This window comes from Myotis davidii, unplaced genomic scaffold (assembly GCF_000327345.1).
Source record: "Myotis davidii unplaced genomic scaffold, ASM32734v1 scaffold560, whole genome shotgun sequence".
Classification (NCBI taxonomy): domain Eukaryota; kingdom Metazoa; phylum Chordata; class Mammalia; order Chiroptera; family Vespertilionidae; genus Myotis; species Myotis davidii.
This window is the reverse complement of record NW_006294418.1, coordinates 423,574-431,313: the sequence shown is the minus strand read 5'-3', so window position 1 is coordinate 431,313 and position 7,740 is coordinate 423,574.

Sequence of the window (7,740 nt, the reverse complement as noted above, 5' to 3'; positions counted from 1 at the left end):
AGTTTATGTAACATTGACTTGGCATTTCACTACTCGATTAGTAAAAGTTTAGTATGAGTTGCTAACTTGGAGATGTTAGTTTGTTTTTATCTCTCCAATTATTTATACCAAATGTAAAATAAGAATTGTCCTGGAATACATCTATAGAAATCTCTTTTAAATGTCATCTCTTTTATATTTATCTTTTTTTCTTTTGTCATTACCAAGCCAGATCTTTATTCAGCAAAAAAAGTAAGTAGTTTTAAATGTAGGATTTCACAAAAATGTATGAAAATTTAACATACATATGAATATTTTCCATCTATTGGTGGCTTTTTACTTGAAAAATGCATTCATATTTTTTTAAAGAAACCTCAACATACTCAATTGATTGCTAGTTCCTAGCAAAGCTCTGAAAGGATATGAGGACCTAGATGGCGGAAAGATGGCTCTTCAACTTTTATCACCGTACGTTGCACGTGCTTGTTCATTACCAGAACTCAGCAAGCGTTTGCTCCATTGAAGTTTTACTGTGCCTTTTAGTAGCATCTCACTTTTCCTTCTCGCACCTAAAATTTTGAATTATTATGGATTTTATGAGCTTTAGTATGAAGATGAGGCTCAGCAGGTACTTCTACTCGTTAGCCCCTGAAATCAGAATCCTTTTAGCAAGACTTATTCCTCTAGCAAATGGACATTCGTAACTTTAAACTCATGTATATAAAATCACTTCATTTCCTATCATCACCCCAGGAACTCTCAACTAAAAAGAAGTAGAGTGAAATATAAAGTGTGGAAAATTAGAAGGAGCAAAATATGTTCATGTTAAATATTTTCTACATACGAAACTCTATATCTAATTTAATTCAGCAAAATGCATTCTTACTTGGGCATTATTTTTTCTGAATGTACTTATGAAGAATCTGGAGCCTAGAAGTTAAGTAACTGGATGCTCAATAAGTATTGTTAAATTAAATAATAAATGAATAATAGTCTCTAAAGTATGTGCTACTTCTGCATATGCGATTACCTTTGTTCAAAAGGTGGTTCTGAGTTGCAACATCAAAGCTGATCGGATTCAGAATGTCATTTATTTCTAAGACAGGACAATCATTTTATAAAGCCCAAATAATATTAAAGAGCTAGAGGCAGGTCAGTAGGCTGGAATCAAAACAGCAGCTTCCATTAAGAACAACATCAGGAAGATTTTCACTACTTAAGGCTGGAAATACAGATAGCAGGGTTTGGAATTTCAGAGCATGCACCAAAGCACAGTCCAACAGATTAAGGCATGAGACCCAACTGTCTGGCAGGGAGAGAGATACTGAAATCCTCAAATTTCTGGTCTAATTTCCTCTATTTTTGGCTTCTTGATTAATTTCTGTGTACTCAGTCCATTTGCTTTTCGGGAGAGTTTTATGTTCTAAATGTGAGCTGACCATGATTTCAAAAGGGTGAGCTGTGATTAGCATACAGGGTATATTAACATAATCTATCTCTGTCGCACTTTTACTTTTGGCACTCAGTAAGTATTGGTTGGGTATTTGGGGATGAAAATTTGGACTTAATAATGTTGATCAGATACTTGAAAACTTGGAAGTGATTTATAGCTAACCAACTGTCGGATTATTCCATAAAGATCACAAGCAACCCTTGCTTCTAAATTGTTTACTGTCCCATGCTGGGTTCTAAACTAAGCACATCCCTAAGTGTTCATAAATTGTAAGTAGTATGCCTCATCATAAGTCACATCATCTTTCACACAGAGTTTTACAAATATTTTGTAAAATTAATGTACCTGAATTCAGTGTTCTAACTTTAACCGGTTACCTTTAACTTTAATGATTATACTCAAGTGAGCATGGGTTCTAACTGAAATGAAGAAATCTGTCTTTAAAAAGCTGCCCATAACTAGTGACTATGAGAAAAAGAGGAGGAAGTTAGGAAAGAGGAAAGGAAGGAAGGAAGGAAGGAAGGAAGGAAGGAAGGAAGGAAGGAAGGAAGGAGGAAGGGGGGAAGGAAGGAGAAATAAAAGAAGGAAGGGAGGGAGGAGGAAGGGAGGAAGGAAAGGAGGGAGGGAGAAATGGAAAAGACAAACTCAGATTAAAGATTTTGGAGCACAATTAAATGTGTGGTTATAGCGTGTGCTCAAATATTAAAAAGCTTGTGAATCTGTTGTGTTCAATTTCAGTTAGCAATTTTGAAGTACTTTACATATGTGTCATCATCTGTTTTTATACACATAGTAACGGTGATGAATAATGTGTGTGCATCCATTAACCTTCTCTCAGGATATTAGAACTACATCTACAATTGCTCAATGCTCCAAAAACTCCAGTAGAAACTCAAAAGTGCAGTGTTGTTATTGCTATAATTTATCAGACACAGCAAATATCTCACATACTGTAGAAACAATTGAATCCTTTCCCCAAAGCTTTTACTTTCTAATTGGAAAAGCATGGTAGGAATATATACTGGTTTTGATATTTACAAATGATTGGTGAAATTCAGTATAATTCAATATAATTAGAACTCTAGCAATGTGTGGTCTACTAACTTTCTGTGTCATAATTTTAAAAATATAAGTCAGAAAACTTGATTAATTCAGTACAACTAATTTAGTTGATGCCCCATGACTGTGTCCACCACTGGCCCATAATCTAGGGCAATGATGGCGAACCTTTTGAGTTTGGCGTGTCAGCATTTTGAAAAACCCTTACTTAACTCTGGTGTTGTGTCACATATAGAAATTTTTTGATATTTGCAACCATAGTAAAACAAAGACTTATATTGTTGATATTTATTTTATATATTTAAACGCCATTTAACAAGGAAAAATCAACCAAAAAATGAGTTCGTGTGTCACCTCTGACACGCGTGTCATAGGTTCGCCATCACTGATCTAGGGTAAGGAGGCAGGGGGACAGGTGCTGCAATGCAAAGGAAGCTGGACCACAAGAGCTAAATCCTGTGGGGAGGGACCTCTGTCTTGAGAAAAAAAATAATAAAGAACATGAATTAGACAGATATTCCAAACTGAATTTTCTGACCATAGCATTCTGTATGTTGTAAAGCATACCAATGTTGGGAGACTGCTCTCTGGGTTCATGGTGGATAGTACAATTTATTTAGAATATCTTGGTTACTAGCCAATTGAGTATTAGGCCTTAAAACCCACTAGATCACTACCTTGTTTTCATTCAACTGCACAATTTTCATTTTTTCTTTTATAAATATTTGGAAACACATTCTGCCTCATAATTTAACTTCAAAAAGTAAAATCCTATTATAGTACTATCTAAAAATTGCTAATGGCTTCATTGCTTTTATTTGTAATGGGATATGAACTTTGTTGTTTTATCCATGCCATTTCCTGTGGCAAAGTAAAGGTTGGAAACATTTATTGAGGAAATTGCAGATATTGTATTTTCAGACTTCCTGATTTATTAATAAAAGTCATTGATTACTCAGATATTTTTTACTTAAATAAACAAAATGACCTTATATTAGTTCATATTTGTCTTTTAAATGGCTGGTTTTCATAAGCAATAGTTGCTCAGTACATTCTTTGTCAGTAGAACATTTGAGGTCTATTTCTCTGGTAATGATGACAGGTGTTCCAGTTACCATTTACCTTAACATTGAATGCTTAGCACATAAGTTTTTTCAGTTGCAAATATTAGAAAACTCCATGTAAATCAGCTTAGGGAAAATAAACAAACAACCTCCCCCAAAAAACAAACAAACAAACAAACATGCAAATGTAATGACTTAGATTACTCATGAAAATAAAATGTGGTGAATGTGACATCGCTGAATTTAGGCAAAATGTGTCCCCAGGACCTGTACTTTCTCAATTTGGTCTGCTGAACAAATCTGGTTCACTGTCATGCTAATTACCAGTCCCCTCATCTGTCAATATCTGTTTTAATTTATTACTAAATGGAGGGGCATTATTCACCTAAATAATGTTGCGGCAGAGCATCAGTCAGAGTTCCACCAGAAAAGGAGAACCAGTAAGAATTATAAATGTGCACAGAATTCTTTAAGGCAAATATCTATGCAGTTTTGGATGCTTAGGTGGTTCCATGACACGTTTTTGGGCAGGAGTTCAGGAAGAGCAGGCTAGAGGTCTTGGGCAGGAGCTGACGCTGCAGCCCATAGATGGAATTTCTTCTTCCTCAGGGAAATCTTGGTTCTGCTCTTACACTTTTCAGCTGATTACATCAAGCCCATCCAGTTTATAGAGGCTAACCTCCTTCCCTAAAAGCCAGCTGGCCATAGAGAATCATAGACACAAAATAGCTTCATCTAGGTTAGTGTTTGGTTGAATAACTGGAGACTATATTTGGCTAAATTGACATGTAAAACTGAATATCATAGGCACTGATATTAGAAGAAGAAAAAAAGATTAAAGAGAAAACAATTACCTAAGATCTCCCTAGGAAGTATTCTGATACAAGTGTGATTAAAAGAATCTGTTCTCTTTGAAAAACTAATTGCCCTCCATGTAAGAAATTGCTAAGATTGGGACAAGAGAACCATTATTGAATGGCCTAATTTTTAAAATTCTTTGGCTGCAACACTAATAACAGCTTATTAGAAGACACAGCTTCTATCAATTAACAATCTAGAGCTACACAACTGAACCATCCCTGAGCATTCATAAATTGTAAAGCACATTTTTCTTCATTGATTTTGCTAAAAGCCTTAGAATTCCCTCTTGTATTCAGAGAACCTTGTCCTCAGTAGGTGCTAAATTAAAATTTCTGGCAAAAGAAAAGAATGACTAGGGAGGGGAAATGAGAATTGAATAAAAATACCTTCAATGTTTTGCCATTATTAATAATGTCCCAGTGAATAATTTAGTACATTTGCTGCCTCTTATTTGTGAAGATACATCTTCAAGATAAATTTCTGAAACAAAGCTTGCTGGATCAAAGAGTAAATGCATACTTAGTTTTGTTAGGTACTGCCTGAATTCACACCACAGTGATTGTAGGAACTGGAGATTTCAGCAAGTACCCCATGTGCACAATAAAGCTTAAAAATCACTATTTTAGAACATGGCTATTTACTTGTTTGAGTATTAACTCTCTTGTCAGAATAAATGCACCATAGGAATACATATTTACTAGCATACCTGCAAGTTTGTACAGCCCTACACAATTGTTTTTTTGATGGAAACCTTGACGCTCATACTGGTGAAGAAATCCTATCTAGACAACATCTCAAAATTAACAAAATATATGTTTTTCTGACTGAATGAGGATAGTTTATTTCCTTCCACCAGCTTCATTTGGCCTCTGCAGTCTCAGCCACACTGAGCCTATCCTTGATCCTGCATTTCTGCTTAAAACTAAACCAAGAAATTGGAATATTGCCACTTATGAAGAAGTTATCGCTTTATTGGACTTTCGCATTATTTTTCTCTAAGTATAACTGCCCTTCGCAGCTAGGATAGTGAACATCAAACAAAGAAATTCCTCTTTTATAGTGTGATTTCATCTGTGTAACATATGATTTTATCATCATTGCAATATTATTGCACATTCTATTCCAACAGCAAACTGAGATGTGCACACAAGTATAAACCATAAATAATATACAAGAAAACTGTGCTGTAGTTAAAGTTTTATTTTTCTGCACATAGTTATTTTCTTCTATTTAGTAAGAATTGAACATAGAAATTGATAGTTCAGCTAACTGGTAATTAGCATAGCGGTGAACCAGACTTGTTCAGCAGTCTACAACTTCATGGATACTTACCTTAGCTGCTTCTGAGACAGCCACTGTGTTATTTCAGCTCAGAGAAAAAATATTTTATAAACTAATAGGACGTCCTTAAGTGTGAAAATTAGGTTATACATCTCTGCATATCTCAAAGAGCAAGTTTTTGACATCTAATATATTACTGCAAGTATTCTACTGTTTCACATGAATCAAGTATATTGAGCATGAGATTTTGCATACTGACCTTTGCAAACTGACCCCTGAAGTAGTACTAAGAGAGCACTGCCGTTGGTTATAAAAAGTAATATGCCCAAACTGTAAAGTCCATTTTTTTTTGTATTAAGTAGAATGACAGCTTGAGATCTCACAAGACAGGTAGACTTCCTGTGAAAAACCTAAAGGTACAATATAGTAAAGAAATATGTTTCATGAAAGTTATACTAGAGTGCTGCTCATCCTTGTCCCCACTCAATTAACTATCAAATCCTGTTGATTCAGACCCCAGCATATTTCTTGACTCATCTCTTTGCCATCTCCACCCCTGTACTAATGCATAACTACCAAACTGGGATCTCCTGATCTACTCTCTCAACTCTTTCAGCCCTATCCTCCTCACAGGGCAGAGTATTATATTTTTAACATTCATGTTAATTTCATAAATATCATACTTTAAAGAAAACAAAGAAGCAAAGCTTTTTTTAGATTCTAAATGGTGATAGTCTAAGCTCCTTAGGAATACATCCAAGAACTATTGCAGTATGGTATAGGTAGGTAAGTAGAAAGGAATATTGAGAAGTTGCCATTAAAAATGAAAATTAGCCCTAGCCATTTTCGCTCAGTGTTTAGAGTGTCGGCCCTCAGACTGATAGGTCTCAGGTTCCAATCCTGGTCAAGGGCACGGACCTCAGTTGCAGGTTCCCCAGCCGCAGTCAGGGCACATGTGGGAGGCAACCAATCAATGTGTCTCTCTCATGATAATGCCTCTCTCTCTCTCTCCCTCATCCCTGTCTTCCACTCTTTAGAAATCAATGGGAAAAAATATTCTTGAGTGAGAATTGAAAAAAAAAGAAAGAAAGAAAAGAAAATAAGTCAGAGGTCAGACAAAGGAATACCAAATCTTACCATGAATTAATTACAACTTTTCACAAGTTCTCCAAAGGGTAGTTAGGTATATGCAAACTGAGACAAAATGATAATTTATTATTAGCTAAATAATAACTTTGGTCCAAAGTAGAATACATGTGAGCTATGCTGGATAATGTGGAAAACTAGCTTGTTTTTGTTAGGGTCACCAAAGGAGGAATACAGGAGACCAAAGTGGTACGGGATTATAAATTTATTAGGTCATCTGGATACCAGATGGGCTGAGCCCCAAAATGACACCAGCACCCAGGGGTGGGGAGTCAGAGGTTTTAAAGGACTCAAGATGGGATTTTTCTGGGTGGAGAATTCTCTGGGCAGATCCGGATCCTGGGAAGGTCCCAAGGGGACGAATAATGGTCTTAGCAAATGGAATGTGGTCTTAGCAAGTGGAACATGGTCTAAGTGAAAGGGAATGTCTGTTGTGAAGTGGTCTAAAGGTCAGTTCTCGTGGAAAGGAGTAGCGATTCAATTATTTGATCAGACTTAACACTTTTCCTATGCTAGACTGGCCTTATCCATATGTTTCACCTTTAATTTAATTTGAAGTCTGAGTCCTAGATTTTTATTATCCAGTATGAGAAAGTCAATCCAGAGCCTACACACACACACACACACACACACACACACACACACACACACACACACAACTGAGCATGGACAGACACATGCCTAGGTTCTGAGCATGCAATGCTGAATAAAGCAGACATGGCCTTTGTTTTCTTGGAGGTTATAGTCTACTTAGTAAACATATCTTAAACATATTAACATCTTTGGGTAGATGTAGTGTGTGTCTGTCTCAGTTTTATGCAAGTAAAATAAAGAAGGATGTTATAATAAATGCAGATGCCATGAGATTATATCAGGAAGATCTAATTATATTGGAAA